This window comes from Phocoena sinus, chromosome 1 (assembly GCF_008692025.1).
Source record: "Phocoena sinus isolate mPhoSin1 chromosome 1, mPhoSin1.pri, whole genome shotgun sequence".
In the NCBI taxonomy this organism is placed as follows: domain Eukaryota; kingdom Metazoa; phylum Chordata; class Mammalia; order Artiodactyla; family Phocoenidae; genus Phocoena; species Phocoena sinus.
Window position 1 is genome coordinate 147,295,628 of NC_045763.1, and position 21,548 is coordinate 147,317,175.

Consider the following 21,548-nt stretch of genomic DNA (forward strand, 5'->3'; position numbering starts at 1 on the left):
TTTTCCTTCAAAACCCACCTGCTTTTTTTTTTAAAGTTCCTTCATCGTTTCCTGATCATGGACTCACTAAATGTGCCTTCCCCCTCTCAGTCGGACTGAGGTTCTATAGAGGCTTTGGAACAGGAAAATTAAAAACTTTACTTAACTCTGGTCATTACAGAGAAGTAAATGTAATTTTCTCCATGATGCTTGCCTGTGAGCAACAGTGTCACATTAACCCACCTCTACTGGCCACCAGCTCTGAGAACAGCCCCTAAACCTTTTGCAAATGTAGAACAAAACAATCGAAAATACAGAATCACACACATATATGCAATATCTATACAACACATATATGACTTAGCATAATACAGGTTCTTTTACACAAAACACTGAAGCAGTAAAAACAGTTTCAGAACTTTATTAATTTCCTACACCTAACACTGAAACGGCAAAAACAGGAAAAGCAGATAATGCTTTTGCTGGATTGGAGAGAAATCAAGATGTGTTTGTCAAACACAATGACCCCAGTGGCATAACCATGACAGTGGTAATCCAGGGATAACAGTTCAGTGACAGCAAGAGACATCTAGGCAGTTGGAAGCCAGTCTCCCTCATCTGTTTATTTCCCACCTCCAGGTTGGAGAGGCTGGCAGATGGGAAGGCGGAATAGTCAAGGTCTATAAGGATGCAAAGGCATCATTCCTGTCAATAGTGAGAGTTTCTCGTCTTGTCCATCTTGAAACAGTTTGAATTTCACCTTCCTTTGCCACCCAAAATGTAGGGTTGGAAGCAAAGAAAACAGCCAGGAAGACATCCAGGGGGAGCGGGAAGAGAAAGCAGGGGGAGGAGAGAGACGAATCCACCATCTGGTCAGTTGCCCTGTTTATAGACACTGGGGCATTACCGGCAACCACTGAAAAAAACCTTGACAGACTCCCCTGGCCAACTCAGAAGATGATCACCAAGGAGTCGCATGGCTGGCCTGGAATGCTGAGCGGATCCCTGGCTGACTCATTCAGACTAGGCCACAGATGATTCCATCGACACTCTCTAAAGTTCCCCCGTGGAAGTGGATATTCTTTTTGAGGACAGTCAACCTTTATGGGTAATATACATTTTCTCAGAGGGTGGGTTCACAGGTACTGCATAAATACCAATTGTAAGGGATTACCCTAAGCCATCTTCAGAGGCACAGACCTACCCCTGCAGCTCTTCACTCCCAGCCACGTACGCACTGCTATTCAGGGGCCCTTCCACCACCCCCGTGTGGCCTTGATATTACCAAAGTGCCCAAGAACTCAGGTCCTGGAGTTGAACTACTTGAGTAAATGTTCGGCCGTTTAACCTTATATAGTTACTGACACTCTCTGAGCTTTCTAACTTTAAGTGGAGTAATAACAGTACTCTCTAACGTCAAAAGGATGTCCTGAGATTTAACTGAAATAACACATACAAAACACTCAAAGTTCCTGAAACTTAATGAGTACTCAATAAATGCTGGCTCTTACTGTCATATTTTCTGTGTATTTTGTCAGTCAAGCGGAGTCAAGAACTCTTTAAAAAGTGAGGAAAAAGTAGTTTGTAGGCTACAGCGAGTGTTGGAATGGGCACAGTTCAACTCATTTTATACATGAGAAAATTGAAGCCCGATAGGTAGAGTAACTTGGCCAGTTTTATATAGATAGGTAGGGGCAATCTCCTGGCTCCTAAGCCATTGTTCTCTTTAATACATACGTGGAACATGATGTATTCAGGCACAAAAGCAGAAAGAAATTAAGATAATAACTTATGGTTAGGTCAACTGACTCATTATAGTGTGAATACGTCTGTTAACTAGTGTCATTTAAGGAAAGTACTGGAACACGTGTTATGATTTCTGGTTAGAATGAAAAAACTAGACTTTTCCATCAAAAATGTACAACCCAGGGGCTTCCCTGGTGGCGCAGTGGTTGAGAGTCCGTCTGCCGATGCAGGGGACACGCGTTCGTGCCCCGGTCCGCAAAGATCCCACATGCCGTGGAGCAGCTGGGCCCGTGAGCCAGGGCCGCTGAACCTGCGCGTCCGGAGCCTGTGCTCCGCAACGGGAGAGGCCACAGCAGTGAGAGGCCCGCGTACCGCAAAAAAAAAAAAAAAAAAGTACAACTCAGATGAAAAAGTAATTGCATGTTTCCAAGTCATTGTTCAACCCATATTATGTATTGCATAATAATTACTGCTTTCTGGGACTTTAACCATAAAACTCTCTAACTGAACTCTACTGTACAACCTTGCCCATGTTTTTCGTTCCCATCTCAAATCCCTGCTAAAGCAAAAACGAAAAGCAAGCAACAACAAAGAAATGAGCCCAATTCTGGTTGGCGTGCTCGTTTAGATGAGCCCAAGAACATAAGAGTGGCAAGATGCCAAGGGACTGAGTGACCCAAGTCCTTAGTTTCACAAAGAAACTGAAGCTTAAAAGGGAGAAGAGTCGATGACTTGTTCCATATCATATACCTGGTGGTTTCTCTAAATAACCTTCCTTCAAAACCCTGGAATTCTCCCCAACATCTATTCCTCTTCATAGTGATTAATCCCAGTGCAGTGACACAAGTTTACAAGTCCCATCTCAATCCCTGGCTTATTCAGAAGATGTGGTGCAGTGGGGTAGAGAGAGGACTCGGGAGTGGAAGGGATCTGGATTCAAATTCCCAGACCTGCTAATTACTGCCTGTGACACCTTGCCAAGTCTTTAACCTCAAAGAGCATGAGTTTCCTACTCTAGAAAATGGCAATAACCCACCCTCTCTTTGTTGGATTCACAACATTTGGGGAGACAATGCCTACAAACAGCCTGAACACGGTATCCACAAATAGCAGGCTCTTAGTAGGTCATTACTACGGTTTTATTTGGAAATGTTGCTCAGTATTTTTTCAAATGTTTTAATAATATAAAGTTTATCTTTTCATTTAAAAATCAACATTTACTCACTGAAGCAAACATATACACACAAACCTCTGTGTGGATATGTGGTGTATGGGACAGAGAGAGAGAGAGAAAAGGAAAAAAAAAAATCACTTCTTGTCCCACCATCAAAGAAAATCATGTCAATATTTTGGTATGTTTTTCCCCAGTCTTCTTCCCAGGCTACGTCGTAGATGTTTGCTACATTGTTGTAGTTATATTTAAATGCAATTAAAATCCTGATGATAAAACCATAATGGAAAAGAATATGAAAAAGAATATATATATATATGTACAACTGAATCACTTTGCTGTACACCGGAAACTAACACACACTGTAAATCAACTATGCTTCCATTTTTTTTAATTAATTTTTTAAAAAGTTAATGCCCTATGATAAACATATAAGATCATTATTTCTCTTATAACCAAGCATTCTAATCAACAGATAACCTTTAGCTAACAAAGTAGCCTACACACTGTTAATTCTTAATAAATATTTGTTGAAAATCCTGATGATAAATACTACCTCAGAGAGAAGCTGCTCTGGAAGATCCTTTATGTCAGATTATAGGATTTTTGCCTAAATTAGGAATAATGATCCCTAACAACATTCTTTACTTTCAAGTTTCATCCTGGTGCCACTGTGAACAGAAGCACCAAACCCTCCGCCATCTTCTGTCATGAGAGTGGCTAAGACATCAGGGTGGCTCGCTAGGTGACGTGTGTCCTCAGGAATTTAGTGATAAATTTAGTGTTAGGCCTGATGAGAGGCCCACAGAGAAATCCAAACTTTTCATACTTTGTTATTATCTGATTTATAATTTTTATTCTACTTCAAGCAACTTTTGCAATTCCAGATTCCAAGGTGGCAGGCTTCATAAGTCCTTGATTATCTGAAAATGTCCTTGTAGTAAGAACTTTTCTTGACTGGAAGGAAGAGACACCTGCCCATGTCCAAGAGGATTTACTGTAATGGCACAGGATAAAACTTGAAAGATGAAAGGGCTTCATGGGAACAAGAAAGGAACTGAGGTAGCAATGCTGTCTCCTTTCACGGCCACTCTGCTTCCCTCTGACCCTGGTCTCTTCTCCTGTCCCCCCCCCACCCCCGACCCCGATCAGCTTCTCTGCGTCCTCCTAGTTTCTGCTTCTCCCTGAAGGTGTTTTTTTTTTTGTTTTTGTTTTTTGCGGTACACGGTCCTCTCTCACTGTTGTGGCCTCTCCCGTTGCGGAGCACAGGCTCCGGACGCGCAGGCTCAGCGGCCATGGCTCACGGGCCCAGCTGCTCCGCGGCATGTGGGATCTTCCCGGACCGGGGCACGAACCCGTGTTCCCTGCATGGGCAGGTGGACTCTCAACCATTGCGCCACCAGGGAAGCCCTCCCTGAAGGTTAGTTTGCACATGGTTTGACTTGCCACGGTGCTAGCAATACTCTCATCCCTGTGACTTCCCAGCTCTAGTCTTCAAACCAACCACAACATTTTCTCTGCTCCAAAATCCCTGAAGAAGAATCTAATTGGCTCGCTCATCTCCATTAGCCAACTCTTAAGTTACAGGTTACTTCCGAGAGATGTCCACCCCTAGTCCAACCAGGTTAGCTGGAGATGGCAAATCACATGGCTCAAGGGCCCACCTACTCCTCAGGGTCCTTAGGGTTGAAGGTGATTCTACGAGAAGAGGGCTTGACCACAGCAGGCACCTCAAAGCATCTTTAGAGCAGTCCTTCTGTTGACTTCACACATTAAAGCAATTCTACTGGATATAAACTTCTCGAACTACCGTCTTCTCTCAGTACTCGGTTACATCATTTCACTGTGTCTGGCATGAAGTGTTACCAGGCAGACGTCTGACATCTTTTTCCTCCTTATAAGCAGCCCTGTTTTATGCTTGGATCCTCATACACTTTCTTCCTTGATTCAGGAATTTTAAAATTATGGCAGACTGTGCCTCCATATGGCTCCCTTTCTGTGTATTTTGTCTGTAATACGGTTAGTCCTTTTAAGCCCAGAAAAGTTTTCTTTTCTCTTTTTAAAAATGATTTCTGCTCTCATTGTTCCGGTTTCATCGTCAGGAACCTCAATAATTCTATTCTATATTTACTACTTCCTCTCATGATATTCAGCTGTTTTTTCTACATTGTGGAAGAACATCTCAAGATTGCCTTCCACATATGAGTCCATATTCTAAAAGTGTCAATTCTGATCTTAACATTCTTCAAGTGAATTTTAATTACGTGTTTGCATCCTTATTCTTCCTATAATCCTTTCTTGTTTCCCCTAACTCCATTTTCTTCCCTTCTTCTCCTCTATGTATGGCTTACCACTCCTATTTCTTATATACCACCATCTTCTTGTTTCATTCTGAGTAAAGAATTTAAAAAATATTTCTCCTGTTTCTTACAATAAATCACCTTACAGGTCTGCTCTTGCACTGAGCTGTAGCGTGATGTGGCCTTTTTTTTATAACGGAATTGTTTTTCAATGGCTAAATATTATTTTTTTATATATAGAAATCCCTAGATGAAGTAAATTATATTCAGACTTCGCATCTATCAACAACTCGATATCTATCAACAAAAACTATATTGCCTTTTACTTTTTTATATATTACATTCAGCATTATATTTCAGAGATGGAAATAACTCATTTTCATGATGTAGGGTAATAGCAGATTATAGCACACAATGAATCCATTCTGATTAAAGTCTATATGGAGAAGAGCAAAGAATACAAAATACATACAACTGTTGAAAGGAAAAATGCCATGTAATATAAAAGATGCTCTAATCACTCTTTCTAACTATGAAGAGAAGAAAACCACTAAAAAATTCTTACAGCACTTAATCACTCAAAAAAAGACCCATAAAATTACTTTCTATAAAATTAATAGATCATGAGAGATTATCACAAGTAACTATATGCCAATAAAATGGACAACCTGGAAGAAATGGACAAATTCTTAGAAATGCACAACCTTCCGAGACTGAACCAGGAAAAAATAGAAAATATAAAACAGACCAATCACAAGCCCTGAAATTGAAACTGTGATTAAAAATCTTCCAACAAAGAAAAGCCCAGGACCAGATGGCTTCACAGGTGAATTCTATCACACATTTAGAGAAGAGCTAACACCCATCCTTCTCAAACTCTTCCAAAATATAGCAGGGGGAGGAACACTCCCAAACTCATTCTACAAGGCCACCACCACCTTGATACCAAAACCAGACAGGGATGTCACAAAGAAAGAAAACTACAGGCAACATCACGGATGAACATAGATGCAAAACTCCTCAACAAAATACTAGCGAACAGAATCCAACAGTACATTAAAAGGATCATACATCATGATCAAGTGGGGTTTATCCCAGGAATGCAAGGATTCTTCAATATATGCAAATCAATCAACGTGATACACCATATTAACAAACTGAAGGAGAAAAAACATACGATCATCTCAATACATGCAGAGAAAGCTTTTGACAAAATTCAACACCCATCTATGATAAAAAAAAACCTCCAGAAAGTAGGCACAGAGGGAACTTACCTCAACATAATAAAGGCCATATATGACAAACCCACAGCCAACATCATTCTCAATGGTGAAAAGCTGAAACCATTTCCACTAAGATCAGGAAGAAGACAAGGTTGCCCACTCTCACCACTATTATTCAACATAATTTTGGAAGTTCTAGCCACAGCAATCAGAGAAGAAAAAGAAATCTAAATCGGAAAAGAAGAAGTAAAGCTGTCCCTGTTTGCAGATGCCATGATACTATATGTAGAGAATCCTAACGATGCTACCAGAAAACTACTAGAGCTAATCAATGAATTTCGTCAAGTAGCGGGATACAAAATTAATGCACATAAATCTCTTGCATTCCTATACACTAATGATAAAAAATCTGAAGGAGAAATTAAGGAAACTCCCCCATTTACCACTGCAACAAAAAGAAAAAAATACCTGGGAATAAACCTACTTAAGGAGACAAAAGACCTGTATGTAGAAAACTATAAGACACTGATGAAAGAAATTAAAGATGATACAAGCAGATGGAGAGCTATACCATGTTCTTGCACTGGAAGAATCAACATTGTGAAAATGACTATACTACCCAAAGCAATCTACAGATTCAGTGCAATCCCTATCAAATGACCAATTACCTTTTTTCACAGAACTAGAACAAAAAATTTTACAATTTGTATGGAAACACAGAAGACCCTGAATAGCCAAAGCAATCTTGAGAAAGAAAAACAGAGCTGGAGGAATCAGGCTCTCAGACTTCAGAGTATACTACAAAGCTACAGTAGTCCAGACAGTATGGCACTGGCAAAAACCAGAAATATAGATCAATGGAACAAGATAGAAAGCCCAGAGATAAACCCATGCACATATGGTCACCTTATCTTTGATAAAGGAGGCAAGAGTATACAATGGAGGAAAGACTGCCTCTTCAGCAAGTGGTGCTGGGAAAACTGGACAGCTACATGTAAAAGAATGAAATTAGAACACTCCTTAACATCATACACAAAAATAAACTGAAAATGGATTAAAGACCTAAATGTAAGGTCAGTCACTATAAAACTCTCAGAGGAAAACATACGCAGAACACTCTATGACATAAATCACAGCAAGATCCTTTTTGACCCACCTCCTAGAGAAATGGAAATAAGGTCAAAACTAAACAAAGGGGACCTAATGAAACTTAAAAGCTTTTGCACAGCAAAGGAAACTATAAACAAGAAGAAAAGACAACCCTCAGAACGGGAGAAAATATTTGCAAAGGAAGCAACTGACATAGGATTAATCTCCAAAATATACAAGCAGCTCATGCAGCTCAATATCAAAAGAACAAACAACCCAATCCAATAATGGGCAGAAGACCTAAATAGACATTTCTCCAAAGAAGATATACAGATTGTCAACAAACACATGAAAGGATGCTCAACATCACTCACCATTAGAGAAATGCAAATCAAAACTACAATGAGGTATCACCTCACACCGGTCAGAATGGCCAACATCAAAAAGTCTACAAATAATAAATGCTGGAGAGGGTGTGGAGAAAAGGGAACCCTCTTGCCCTGTTTCTGGGTATGTAAATTGATACAGCCACTATGGAGAACCTTAAAAAACTATGGAACCACTATGGAGGTTCCTTAAAAGACTACAAATAGAACTACCATACGACCCAGCAATCCCACTACTGGGCATATACCCTGAGAAAACCATAATTCAAAAAGTCATGTATCCCAATGTTCATTGCAGCACTATTTACAAATAAATCACGGCAAGATCTTTCTTGACCCACCTCCTAGAGTACTGGAAATACAATGAAAAATAGACAAATGGGACCTACTGAAACTTAAAAGCTTTTACACAGCAAAGGAAACCACAAACAAGACTAAAAGATGACCCTCAGGATGTTCTCTGTCTTCTTAAACGAACAAGAGTCCGAGCTCCTTCTCAGGCAATGCACGTGAAGAATATAACGAGGTGTCAGCACCCAGTCCATTTCCAGTTTCTAATGGGTATTCTCTGATATGGCTCATCTTTCCTCAGTCCATTTCCTTGCTCATCCAATCAACCAACCAATAGGACACATTAAAATGATGATTTCCGATGTGTTGGCAGGGCCCCTCTGTCTCCATTCTCACCTCCAGCAGAAATGCACCACTGCCAGTCCAATCCCACATCTCCCACTTCCTGCCTACTTAACTTATTACCATCAGAGTCAGTCTCCATATTGATGCAGAAAGAGAGGTGCTTATGAAGGGAGGAGGAACAGAATAACTGTATTGGGACAAAATACAACAGCTATGGACTGGCGGAGGGCAGTTCACTTTTCTGGTGGGGACAGACCACGTGTTTCCAAACTGGTGGAACAGATACCAGGAGAGGGGCGACACCGTATGCAGGAGCCACCGAGTTCCTTCTTCAGACCAGCTCTGTGTGCCACGTTAAAGGAAATTTCTCATTGATTCTGACAACAAGCTGAATTCCAGCCCTACTTCCCAGTATTTATTTTCATCTCTTCCAGTGTTTTCCAGACATCATCATGGGTAAATGAGTTAGGCTGCATCAGAAGCCAGAGGCAGACATCATTTTAAACTTGCAGCCCTTATAGCCACCTTTTTTTTCACATCCTCTTTAGGTACAGTTCAAAACCAGACATGGTATTTTATTTTATAGAAGTTTCTCAACCAAGAGCAATTCTTGTCTCCTGACCCCACCCTCAGGGACATTCTGCACTGTCTCGAGACATTTTTGGTTGTCACAACTGAGGCTACTACTGGTATTAGGTGACTAGAGGCCAGAAACGTTGCTAAACATCTATGGTAGACAGGGCATCCTTCCACAACAAAGATGTTTCTGATCCAAAATGTCACTAGTATCAAGGTTGAGAAATCCTGCTTTATATTTTAGCAAGGGTCCAATTTAGACAGTAGCTCTTGGGGGAGCTATTTGACAGAGGCCTTTGCTACTCTCCCGATCACCTGTATTAGCACCACATCCCTTATCTGAATGCCCCAGCTACATTAATTTTCTGTTGATTAGAACACACAAATCCTTCTCCAGCTGAAATGGGAAAGGACAGCTTTTGCCCTCTTTGGTCTTCCCATCAGGTGATGCAGTGCAGGAGAGACACACAATCACTAAAAGCCCCCAGGCCACCAGCAGTAAAGTGGTGCCGAATCCAGCATGACTGGGGTAGACACACACAACAACAGCAGACAGCTGGGTTCCCCAGTGGGAAACTGGGGCGAACAGGACACATTTTGTCTAATTAGACAAACGGGGTTGAAAGAGCACCGGAAAGATGCTCCGAAACTCATCCTCAGAATACCAGCAGCAGCTTTGAACCAACAGGAGTCAGAACCTCTGGGCTGCATGGGTGGTGGACAGTGTGGGTCTGCGTGCGGGAATGGGCTACATTTATACAGCTGTCTCAGCGCCTTCAGATAGGTATCTGTATACTGAACGGCAGTGGCTTTGGTGATTACCTGACGAAAGCTCTAAAAGTATTTTCCCCAGTTAAAGGGAAGAAGACATCTTTTAAAAACTCTGCCACTTTAAGAGAACGAGACCAGTTACCCATGAGGCACGGCTGGACGTGACACGCCCGGTACTCCAGGCCTCTCTGCAGCAGCTCTCTGAGTCAAGGAGCTGGCTGCTGGCTAAGTAATTGCTGGAATTAGCCTCGAGACCTCAACGCCCACTGCCAACATGCTCTTCTGGGCTCTGTAATTCAGAACCACGGGGTGTAATGCTACTGGTTGCAACGCTCTTAGCGTTTTTACATGTTTTCTGTGGTTGTCACTTTGGTTTGATCTGGAACATTGTTTATTTTGTGTCTTTGTTTTTTGGCTCTTGGAAATACACCCGTGGGTATGCTAGACACAGGGATTCTCCCCACCTCCAAAAAAAAAAAAAAAAAAACCAACCAAAACCTTTGCTGTATTTCCCATGCAGATGCAAGCATAAGGAGATACAGACCCTCACACACATCAGCAAGTGCATCCCTCAAAGTAGCTTCTGTTATAAAAGGCCAGTCCAGGTCTGATGCCTGATGTGTGGACAGAGCTTTCTGTACACTAAGCTGACTGGTTTCCTGCTCTTCTCCCTCCTCCAGCCACAGGGATTCCAGCCAATGTCCAGAGAATCATCAGCTACGAAACATCGATTATTTTTATATATCTGTTTCTCTTAGATCCTTGAAAGCAGGGCACATTTCTTCCACCTTAGAAAACAGCAAGAGGCAACCGACTGCCACATTATCCAGTCCCCTGTCCCCACAAGATTACAACCCAGTGGGTTAGAACAACGGGCTGGTAATTAACCTTAACGATATTTTACAAGGGTACCAAGTTCTTCTGCATAGATCATCTAACCCAGTCCTCCCCAGGGTGAGGATGGGCAGGGGGGCGGGCATTCCACCATTCAAGTCATTTATATTAAACAAAGCGCTATACTAGATGCCATGGGTTTTTCAAACACTCAAGGAAAAGCGGAAGGGAGAAAGACCCACCCAACTATATTTAAAAAAGTGATAGAAAGAAAATAAATAGTCTAGGATAAACAACAAGGTCCTAATACATAGCACAGGGAACTATATTCAATATACTGTGATAAAACATAATGGAAAAGAATATAAAAGAAGAATGTATCTATGTGTGTAACTGAGTCACTTTCCTGTACAGTAGAAATTGACACAACATTGTAAGTCAAATATACTTCAAATTTTGAAAAAATAGGAAAAAAAAAGAAAGAAAATAAATAGTTTAGATTTGGCTCAGCAAAGAGAGCAGAAAACCAAGTCCCATCATTCAGTTATAAATATTGTCCTTAGGAATTTGTCCAATTCCCCAGATTTCCCACTAGGACACTCTTCCTTCCATATTCCACAACAACTGGGAAAGCTTGAGCACTGGCATTTCTAACCGGCTTAATCTTCCTGACTATGTTATAGATGTTTGCTTTCCCTCTGCAACTAGACCACAGGAAATTTAAGCAGTTTTTTACTCTTCTGCCCCCTCACTGGCCTTAATGTGCTCTGCACACAGTAGGAGCTCTATGCATGGTGCTGAATAAAACAGAAGATCTAGTATCTTTAACTCCAGTCTGGGGCATCAAGGAGACCAGTGTTCTTGGATGGCTCAAGTGCTCACAGGAATTTGTCCACTTTCACCAAGGCACAGAATCCTACAATCACATATGGTCAGAGCTAGAAGAGACCTTTTAAATCATAAGGTATTTTACAGATGAGTAACTGATGCCCAGAAACGCAAAGTGACTTTCCCAAGACCATGAAATGAATGGAAAAGCCAGGACTAGAATCGCGGGCCTCTAAAGCATCAGATGTGAGTAAAAAATGTCACAGAACCTGGAGATAAAATGAGGAACCTCTCCCCTCTGCCTACCCTGATAGAACAGAAGGAGACAGCATATATTTGCATCCCATCCCAACCGAATAATTTGCTTGTGTAATCAGATGCACTTCCTCGGCTAAATGCTTTCCAGTTCACTGTTTGGCTTAAAAAATGATTAAAAGGTTCAAAAACAATTATCTATTTCCATTTCCAAAATGGATTTTACTGCAATAGACTCTGTATTAATAAACACCTACAAATGTCACTCTATGAAGAACATATTGTCTGCAAATAACCTTTCAATTAGAAACAGACGCTGTGGCTTCCAGCATCTAAAGTGTTTTTAATTGAAATGTCCTGGTTGCAACTGAAATCAGGCTGGAGGCAAAGTTCTTTCTACTCAGGCTCTGTTCTGAAGGTCTGACCTTCCCTTGGGATTTTATGTTAGTACTCTCAAGCACCCGGGATGCACACACAGCCCGCCAGTCCAGAATGTGCTCCTGAATCTGTCCTTTCAATACAGATCATCCAGTCCTTGCCAGTAAGCAGTGTCCACACTGACTTAGGAGGAGGAAAGGAAACTGTGCTGGTTGCAGTCTATGTGGATATTTCTCACTGGATCCAAATTCAACAAATGTGGACCGAATGCCTATTACATGTTAGACCCAGTGAGAAGTACTTCACGCGAGCTTTCTCCTTACCCTTGAAGCAGATCGGATCGTAGACGGATAGATGAGAAGTCAACAACAATGGACATCATTTAGGGAACTGCCCCAAGTATTTCACATGCATTAACACATTTAAGGCAGTAGCCTTATTATCTCCATTTTACAAATGATCAAACTAGGGCTCAGACCTAGCACATGGGAGAGGAGGGATTCATATCCAGGTGGTCTGTCCACAGCCTGTGCCTCTAACTTCTATGCCAGGCCATATCTCTTGCCTTCAGCAATAAGACAGTCTACTCTTCTCCTGGGGTTCCTCCTCTTAAATAATGCTGGGGATCCTTTATCCCACAGTCCCTTTATCTACAGGCCAAGCGTCTTCCATATTTTCAGGTTTATGGAACACTCTCAAATACACTCTCATCTACTATAGCACACGTTTCCCTAAATACCATAGTCCATATGTCATTGGTAAATAGGAGAACAACGTCCATACAAAGCACAAACGGTGTCTGTTTATATGTAATTTTTTCTTAGCTTGTTAATACTCAGCCCCAAGTAAAAGCATCTGAACACAAAACTCACTAACAGAGCTGATTACGTTACTGTACCAGGTACCCATTCATCCCGCCCCTTTTTCCTATTAGCCTAGTAGAGCCTCATGCTCTGTCACAGACAGACATAATGCACAGTTCTCGAAGATGCAGTGTAAAAGAACATCACAAAACAAGGATCCAGAGCCATCCATCTCAGTCATCACTCAAATCTGTGTAAAGCCTACAAGCACTTTTCCCCACCCCCCTCTAACCTTGCTTTCAGAACTCAGCAGTCTCTATCCCCCCCTTCCATCAAGGTACCGTCACCTTTTAAGGTAAAGGCTGATACTCCCTAGAATATTTATTTCTTAGTAATTCAGTGTGACTTTCCAGTTGAGCCGATATCCTCATTAGGCTTGTTGTTTTTCTTCGTGCTCTGGATGGAGTTTCATAGATTTGGGGTGATCTACCCAACTCTCTTTTTCCGTAAGTCCTGTTATCTTTTTGTGTGCCATTTTATATAACCTGAGATTTTTCAAGTTTGTATGCCTCGCATTACACCAGAAACACCTTGAATTGGCAGCACAACCAAAAGCATGAAACTGTATCCAGTTTCCTCAAGATCCCCATGGTCTCTGGTCAGTACTGAGTTGCTGTGAGAACAGAGCTGCCTTGGCCACGTCCATTTATATAGTCTCCCATATCATTCAGAGCTTTTAGTTGCAAACAACAGAAGGCACTCTAGATAACTGAAGCAGAATCGAAATTTCTTAAGGACATTAGGTCACAGAACATCTGGTGGACCAGTGAATCAGGCTAGGAGATGACAGATTCACCAGAAAGCCCCTGCAGACCCTACTGCAGATGCTACTAGCACCCTCTCGAGAAACACTTCAGTGGGATGCCTCTCCTGACTGCCTTCTGAATCAAAGTCACCCCTTTGATGCATCTGACTGGCAGAGCCTGTAATATATTCTGGTACTGGCTGCCAGGGAGATGCAGAAAGTGACTTTTTGACTTGTACTTTGAGGAGGTAGAGTTCAGAAGGCCAGACATTTCCCCAAGCCAGAAGGATGTCCAAAAGGTACTTACTGAGTCGCCAGAGGATGAAGCAAATGTCCACTCTACTTAGGAAGCAAACTGTACCCAACTCCTGGCAAACATTGATCTCCTGGTACTAGGCTGGTGCCCTACCAAGCCCCTCCCCCATAGCAAGTCGACCCCTTTCCTCACAGGTGTGCTTGCTTCGATGTTCTGTCTGATGTCCACCAACTCAACAGCACGTATCATCCTCATTGCAACAGACCTTGATCTTGTATGTTGACTAACATTTGGAAACATCCCCAAGGTTCCAAGGCTGCACTTATTAACAGGTCATGTTCAAAGGAGTAACATATTCCCACGAGCACATCAGGATTTTGACAATCCCCCAAAAGAAATGATGGAGAAGAAAATCGCTACCCTGACTCACAGCATCATACCTCCTCCCTGGTACATCAGCAGCTCCTCATTCCTACAGACTGCAGGGTATACCCAACTCCCAGCTCGCTGACTGTCCCTTCACACGTTCTTCTCATTTGGGTAGAGGTTTTCTGAATGCAAATGGATCTTCTCTAATTGATATAAAAGTTTTCATCATTTTAAATGTTGGTATTATTAGTATTATTGACATATTAGTGATAAAGCTTCTCCCACTCTAGTACATTAATTAATAGGCTACACTATGCATTTTCTACTGAAGGTTTTTTCCCTTCAGTACATCAATTCCATTGTCTAAGTGAGGACTTCAGATGTGTTAGGATACATATGCGTAAGTAATTTTTAACTACCGCTACACTTTCCCAGCAAACTTTTTGGTCACCCATTTCCAAGTTACTGCTTAGAATCTGAGTCTGACTTTGATTATTCTTTTAAAATTTTTTATTGAAGTATAGTTGTGTTAATGGCGTGTTAATTTCTGCTGTACAGCAAAGTGACTCAGTTATACACATGTACATTCTTTTTTATATTCTTTTCCATTATGGTTTATCACAGGATATTGGATATAGCTCCCTGTGCTATACAGTAGGACCTTGTTGTTTACCCATTCTATATATAATAGTTTGCACCTGCCAATCCCAAACTCACAGTCCATCCTTCCCTCCCACCTCTCTGGCAACCACAAGTCTGTACTCTATGTGTGTCTGTTTCTGTTTCATAGATAGGTTCATTTGTGCCATATTTCAGATTCCACATATAAGTGATATCATATGGTATTTGTCTTTCTCCTTCTGACTTACTTCACTTAGTATGATAATCTCTAGTTGCATCCATGTTGCTACAGATGGCATTATTTCATTCTTTTTTATGGCTGAGTAATGTTCCATTGTATAAATGTACCACATCTTCTTTATCCATTCCTCTGTTGGTGGACAGTTAGGCTGTTTCCCTGCCTGACTTTGATCTTTCAAACAGCATTCAGTGGAGCTTATTTTAACCGACACATATCAACACCTCCCCCCCCAGTTAACGGTCCTGTCTCAGGAGATGTTGATAGACAAAATTAACACCACAAATGATCCTCATGGAGCTCACTGCCTCTCTGGGGAGACAGGAAGTGTGCCATGATGACGTGGCAGGGTAAGAGCTGTGAGGAAAAAGAAATCACAAGAGGCTGTGGTTACATGTTGGAGAGCAAGGAGGCAACTCTGAAGAGGTGATGGATGGCCTGTGACTGAAGGGTTGAGTAGGAAACAGCCTGGAAGCAAAGGGGAAGGGGAAGAACATTCAGGAGAGGATATAAAAGCCAAAGAGAGCATCGCCAGTTAGGGCGACACTGTTCGGCGTGACTATGGCTGGTGCCAGGGCAGCAGGAGGGAAAGTGGTGGGAGCTGAGGCAGGTCAGACCTTCACAGGGCTTGTATGGCCTGATGAGGAGAAAGCTTCAGGCGGATTTCAACAGATGACAGGACCCAACCTACATTTTGAGGCATCTGTGGCGGCAGAGTAGAGGGTGGATTTGAGGAGGGTGAGGCGAGAGGCAGGGATGCATACAGAGGCTAAGGTGGTCATTCTCACCACCCAAGGACTTGAATCAATGCAGAGGAGAGCGAGGAGGAGGGCGTACAGTTCAAAAGTAAAAACAACAACAAACAGCACTCAAGACCTTGCATGGCCTGGTCCAGGACAACCTCCCAGCCTGCCTGTGCCCCCGTCACTCTGCGCTTCAACCACTAGGACCTTCTTTCTGTCCTTCCTCCTGGAATGCACCCTGCTCTTTGAGGATACTTTTCCCTCCACCTCAGCATTGCCTCCTGGGGAGCCTTCCCCCCGGGGAGCTCCCGTTCCACTCCTGGGTCAAGTGCCCCACGCACTTGTAGGACCATGTGTCTCCTTCTTGGCACTACTGGCTACTATACTTGTCCACAAACGTGTATGACGTCCCACAGACAGCTCTCTGCTCCCAAACCCTAAGCTTCATGAGAGCAGGAGCCATGTCTCTATTTGCTTCGTACTGTGTTCTAGCCCACAGTAGGTACAAAAATGATCTGATGATAAATGAGTGGATCCCTGCATCTAGAATGATTGATCTCACCCATGTGGTATTGATTTGCTTGATTTAACTCATGTTTTTGAAGTGCCCGACTTTCCTCCTAATAGCAGCATTTCACAAATGGGGAAACGGCAGCCGTGATATGAAAACACTTGCTAGTCAAGTCACGTTGCTAGTAAGTACCAGAGCTGGCTTGGGTTTGGGCTACAGCCAACTCCACCTGTTCACGTCCATCCTGTGGACACACCATCTGTTGCCAGGTGCTCAAAGGAAAATGGAGGAGAAAGCAAGCTCACGGAGCTTACATGTCAATCATCAGACCGAAGAGAAAGCACCATCCTAGATTTCTCTTTAAAAACAAAAAATTGGTGTTGCCATTCAGTCTACTATCACCCCAGCAGATGAACAAGGAGTCAAGTGAAGTATAATGATGGTGACAACAATGAACAATTATTAAGTGCTTACTCCACGCTGAGTGCTATTTTAAGCACTTTAAATATATCAATGTCACCTCATCCTCAAAAAAAGCCTGGGAATTGGGTATTATTACTAATACTCATTGTATAGATGAGGAAAGTCGAGCACAGAGCTGTCAAGTTGGTCACAGAATCAACAGTGATGCAACCAGCATTCAAACCCAGGCAGCCCAACACCGGAGCCTGAACCCCAAGCCACCACCCGTGACCTTCAAGACGGCAGAGCGCCCCAGGGGGAGCACCTAACTCCTCCAGGGGAGCCAGCAAGGGCTCTGCAAGAGAGGTCATGACCTCTGCACCCAGTGCTGAGAAGGCTTATATGGGAAGAGGGAAGCAAACACGCACGAAAAGAAAGAAGAAAATTAAGGAGCGAGTCTTGTTCAGGGAACAGAAAAGTTAACGCGGCTGCTCATGGGGCTAAGAGTTAAGTCAGGAAAAGGCAGTTGAATACATGGCGGTGGAGGGAGGAAAATGGCTGATTAAAACTGCCTTTTGTTGGTTTGTCTGTAAACTGTGTTTCGATTCGATGGCTGAACTGAGGGGACAGGCGGAATGAGGAAGAAAGTCAAAGTGAGGTTCACAATGGAAGGGAAACGGAAGATGAGGGGCCTCGGTTACGGTGCACACCGTACAAATGAGGAAAATAGGGCACGCTCCGTTAATATGTAACAGGAGGAACTGACAGAACTTAGGGACCAAGATGGGGGACGTGAAGGGTGGTGACGAAGGGCATTTCCAGACCGACCCCAAGGTTTCTGCATTGGTTAATATGGGTGGGGAGCCATCCCTAAGATGGGCGGAGAGTAGGGATGGGACAAAGGGGAGGTTGGGAGCGGGTAAGAGTGGATAAGGAGTTCCTTTTGGGGCAAGCTGAATGGCTAATAAGATGGATGTTGATCTTGCAACTAAGCAGGCAGAAATACAATTGAACACCCAGCACCTCTACAAAGGAAGAAGACACTTGGCATTAACAGGTAGACCAGTGTGGGCCAAGAGAATGTTCGTGATGATGGAAATGTTCTATATCTGCCTTGTCCGAGATGAGAGCTTAAAATGTGGCTAGTGCAACTAAGGAACAACAAAGTTTGTAATTTTGTCGGACTTTAAACCATTTAAACTTAAATAGCCACAGGTGGCTAGTAGCTGCTGTATTAAAGAGCACAGATCTGAACAGGAGCGGCTCGCTAATAATAAAAACACCAGAGCGCTCATCAGAGGCTGCCGAGATTGGAAGGGACCTTAGAGTTTATCAGGTATAATTTTCTCATTTTACAAAGAAGAAAACTAAGGCCCCCAACAGGAGAAGTGACGTGCATAAAATCACTGCAGCGAGAGAGCAGCAAGGCAGGCTGGAGCCACGGCCTTCTGTATCTGATCCAATGCCCTTTCCATTTCACAGGCTGCTTCTGGTACTGATGCAAAAATAACTGCAATTTTATTTAAATCTGGAGTGTGGAATCGATGCGGCTCATGGGCAAAGCCAAGTAAAGATCATGTACTCCCCCTGCTGAGCGAGACATCCCAAACATCCCTGGGTAAGTAGCTACATCAGATACTTTAGATGCAGATAACAGAACCCACTCTGGTTAGTTTTAATAGGAAAGGAATCGATTAAGGAAGGATCAGCAGTTTGCACAATCTCTGAGAGAGGGTCTCAAAGCCAGGCTTGGAGGCTGTGCAGTCAGGTACTGTTGTCAAATCACACCACCACGGCTCTGACGGGGACCCTACTGTGCCTGCCACTGGGCTCAGGGGAGCGGCCAGCCAGATATCTGCCTCTCCACGCTGGACGGCACTGCTGCCAGGATCACCAGAATGCATTCCACGGCCCCCTCCCTCCACATGCCATTCTCAGTAAAAGCTAAAGAGAGGGGAGGAGACTCTTACGACAAAGGAAAGCAAGTTTCTGGCTTCTACCTGGTGCAGAAGCCCCACAGGTCAGAAATTAGGAAAATAATTTTTTAAAAAGGCACCAGGCTTCCCTGGTGGTGCAGTGGTTAAGAATCCACCTGCCAATGCAGGGGACACGGGTTCGAGCCCTGGTCTGGGAAGATCCCACATGCTGCAGAGCAACTAAGCCTGTGCGCCACAACTACTGAGCCTGTGCTCTAGAGCCCGTAAGCCGCAACTACTGAGCCCGCATGCTGCAACTACTGAAGCCTGCGCGCCTAGAGCCCGTGCTCCACGACAAGAGAAGCCCCTGCTCCGCTCGCCACAGCTAGAGAAAGCCCGCGGGCAGTAATGAAGACCTAAAGCAGCCAAAACTGAAATAAATAAATTAAAAAAAAAAAAAAGGCAACACCACCACCACTTAACAAATGCCCTGTTGAATAAATACCCCATCTGTACTGGTTTGGACCATGGATTTTACAGCCCATCCCACTCAGCAGCATCCTTCCCTGACCCAGAGCTTTGTACACTTAAAATTATGTCTCTATATTGCAACTTTTCTCAATTAATTCACCAGGGGCTCTTTTCAATTTTTTAAAGGATACATTTATTCACCAGAACATCTATATTGATAGAAGCTATGTATGGTGGGAAGTGAATTATGCATTTCGACTCTTGCAGCGTGAAGGGTTTCTTTTCTTTTCTTTTTTAATCTGGATTTTCTAATTAAAAAACTCGATATAAGCACAGCCATGAAGATGAACAATTCTGGAAAGTTCTTCCTCAGAAGTGGCAGCAGTAGGAAGGAAGCAAGAGTGGATCTGAGAAATCTTCTAAGAACTGAAAAGTATTGTAATGTGAGGCTTAATCATCGAGGCTCTTCCATCCTAAGATTCTACAAAGGGAAGGAAAAGACTACAAATCACTCCAGGTGTTGGAGTCTGGGGGAAGAGAAATGCTGTCTTGGACAGTGATTGTGATGGAGGAAGCCAGGAAGGGGTTCAGTCTGTGACAAAAACTGAGAATGTACCAACCGAGAATATGAGGGGAGAATATACCAACTCATTATGCAACAGCTCTCATGAGCGAACCAGATGGAGTTCTCCTCCAGGCAGCCCCAAGGTGGGGGACCAGCGCTGTACTTAGATCGAGGAGGCCTCCTGTCCTGAGGGTGGCCGACATCCAAGGGGAGCGGCACAAAGACAGGAGCACGGAGGGTTAAGAACTGGACCTTCAGAGACTCCACAGTGAAGGAGCAAGAGCTCACGAGGCAAGATGGTTACCTGTCCCCATGAGAAAGCTACAAACACCACCCCAGGTGGGCTTCCCAGAGCCAAGCCACGGTCTCCAAATGCCTATTGCCAGGTTCCACCATCGTTTAACTGCCTCCAGGTTCATGTCCACATGTATAATCACACCTTTTACAACACACCAAGCAAACGTAAACAGAAGGAAATTAAAGGATAGTTAGGGCTACTGTTACTCAACACAGAGTAGCTTTCACAGCAGCTGGTTGTCAAAGAAACTTCCCCGAGGAGCATGGACAGGCCTGGGTCACCAAGCTCCAGCTCACGGTAGAGCAGCATGGTAATGGCTGAGGTTCAAAGATCACAATTTCACTAAATTCCTAGCTAAGCCTGACACAGACCTGTTACACCCCTACTGAAAACCCTCCAATGGCTCTTACCGCATCTAAAAGAGACCCTGCTCTTCTTCACCGTCCGGCCGTCGCCTCGTCCTCCAGAATCATTTCGGACCCTTGGCTCCTTGCTCCACACCCTCCAGCCCCACGGGCTTCCCTCCTTCCATTCCTCAAGGGGCTCCTTCCCATCTCAGGGCCTTGGAGCTTGCCCTTCCCTCTGCCTGAAACAGTCCAGCCTCAGATCTCCCCTGGAAGCCTCTTCCCACTCACCTTTCTCTTACCGAGGGTCACCTACCGCCTCCAAGAGGCCCTTCCTGCCCATGCTATCAAAGGGAGCTAGCTCTCCCACCTGGCTCCTCCGTCACATCATGGGCATTACAGGGCTTGCTTGCTTGTTTTCTCTGCCTTCACCCACACAAGGCAAGCCAAGGGAGGGCAGGGGTATTGTCTAGCTCGTCATCGCTTTTATCCCAGCTCCTGGAACAGTGCTTAGACCACTTAATTGGTTGCATAAATAAATGGATTAAAAGAAAAAAGGATCACGGTGATGGTTGACCAGGGCTCCCTGACCTGTACAGGCCTCTGCTATGGGGGTGATGGCCAGTCCTGGTGTCTGAGTGATTCCCTGGGCCCAGCACAGGGACCAACTTTCCAGAGCCCTGAAGACAAGGGGTAACACCCCAAAATACGGACTCATTTTCCACTCTACCTTCATTGGCCGAGCAGTTGCCAAGAACAGAGGCCGCATCTCCCGATACCTGGCAAACAAATGCAGTATTGCCTCACGAATCGATTGCTTCTCTGAGGTACCTACCAGTGTATCTGGGGAGAAGCTTCGAGAACAAGTTGAGGAGTGGCTGTCCTTCTACGAGACTGGAGAGATTCCACGAAAGAATCTGGATGTCATGAAGGAGGCAATGGTTCAGGCAGAGGAAGCGGCTGCTGAGGTTACTAGGAAACTGGAGAAACAGTAGAAGAAACGCTTGAAGAAGGAAAAGAAGAGGCTAGCTGTG

The 21,548-nt window shown here is 43.7% G+C and overlaps 1 protein-coding gene and 1 non-coding gene across 12 annotated transcripts in view; one reads left to right on the plus strand and one right to left on the minus strand.

The window, feature by feature from the left end:
* The window catches only part of HHAT (hedgehog acyltransferase), a 361,867-nt gene that overhangs the window by 120,882 nt on the left and 219,437 nt on the right, over positions 1-21,548 (minus strand). The gene's annotated exons all lie outside the window — the stretch shown is intronic.
* Positions 21,073-21,158, plus strand: LOC116745595. Its single transcript, XR_004347494.1, has one exon. It is a non-coding gene; the product is annotated as a small nucleolar RNA SNORD86 (small nucleolar RNA).